The following is a 1,368-nucleotide window of genomic DNA, read 5'->3' as shown; positions in this document are numbered from 1 at the left end:
ACTTCGCACAAATGCCTTGGTCTTAACCGGATATAACAACTTCGCACAAATGCCTTGGTCTTAACCGGAAATAACAACTTCGCACAAATGCCTTGGTCTTAACCGGATATACTCACTAGCATAAATGCCTTCGGGGCTTAGCCCGGGTATCATTCAATTGCTCACGCACACATATATCAATAATCACGACACATCCATTTTTCATTTTCGTTACTAAGGCTCAAACACAAAACATTTATCAAACCTTTCCAATTTCGGCTCAATAGCCACACACAAAGAGAATGATTTCAATTAACTTTACAACGTAGTCCCTACGCACATTCGGCTATCCTCCATAATATGACAAATCATTCAATATAATTCAAGTAGGGTCATTAATCGAAGACTTACCTCGGACGTGGCCGAACGATTTCGACAGCTATTCGACCACTTTTTCCTTCCCCTTATCCAACGGTGGTCCTCTAAGCTCTTGAGCTAATTCACACAAATTTAACTTATTAAAATCTCATTATGCTAGCTTATGGTCGAATATGACAAGGAGTTTAAATGGTCATATGGCCACCCTTTAGCTCGAATACACAATGGTCATGCACATTTTTAATTACATCAAGCAATTCAATACAATTCATTCAAACATCAAAGAGAAGCTCAAGGTACTTAGCCCATATATCCATTAGACATTAGAGTCACATGTATGCGAAATCACGAATCGAATTCAACATACTAGCTAATATTTCCCCCTTAGCCGAATTTCTAAGTCAAGCTAAAGCCATCAATAGGCTACCTAAGGCCGAATATACACATCAACATATGTACTCGTTCATGTGGCCGAACATACACATCTATGTTGAGGCCGATTTCAACACTTGATACATTCTACAAGTATGGTCGCTTGTATCGACTAAACACCATTTTGTTTCAAGTTCAAAACTAGGCTAATACGCACATATACACTAGTAAATCAAACACTAACATTTGTACTTCACCTTACTAGCACTTCTCATTCAAATAACATGAACAACGACCATAGTTTTCTTTTACTTCCTACCATGGCGAATGCCATACAACACCATATCATGCATCATTACAAGCTTTACTTTTAGCATGCAAATGACATCCACAAATCCACCTTAGCCGAACATTATCTCCATGACATATTGAAGATTTGAACCATGGGCTAGTTAGAACTCAAGGTAACTACTAAAACATGCTTGAATCTCATGGCACAACATCAAACTTACCTTAACTTAGATGCAAATATGGCGAATATCTTCAACTTTTCTCCTTTCAAACCGCCAAGAAGAACCAAAGGATGAAGCTTTTCTTTTCTCTTTGTATTTTCTTCCTAGTTTTGGCTCAAAGAAAGGA

This window comes from Gossypium arboreum, chromosome 2 (genome assembly GCF_025698485.1).
Source record: "Gossypium arboreum isolate Shixiya-1 chromosome 2, ASM2569848v2, whole genome shotgun sequence".
Classification (NCBI taxonomy): domain Eukaryota; kingdom Viridiplantae; phylum Streptophyta; class Magnoliopsida; order Malvales; family Malvaceae; genus Gossypium; species Gossypium arboreum.
The sequence above is the reverse complement of the archived record's forward strand: the minus strand, read 5'-3'. Positions refer to the sequence as shown.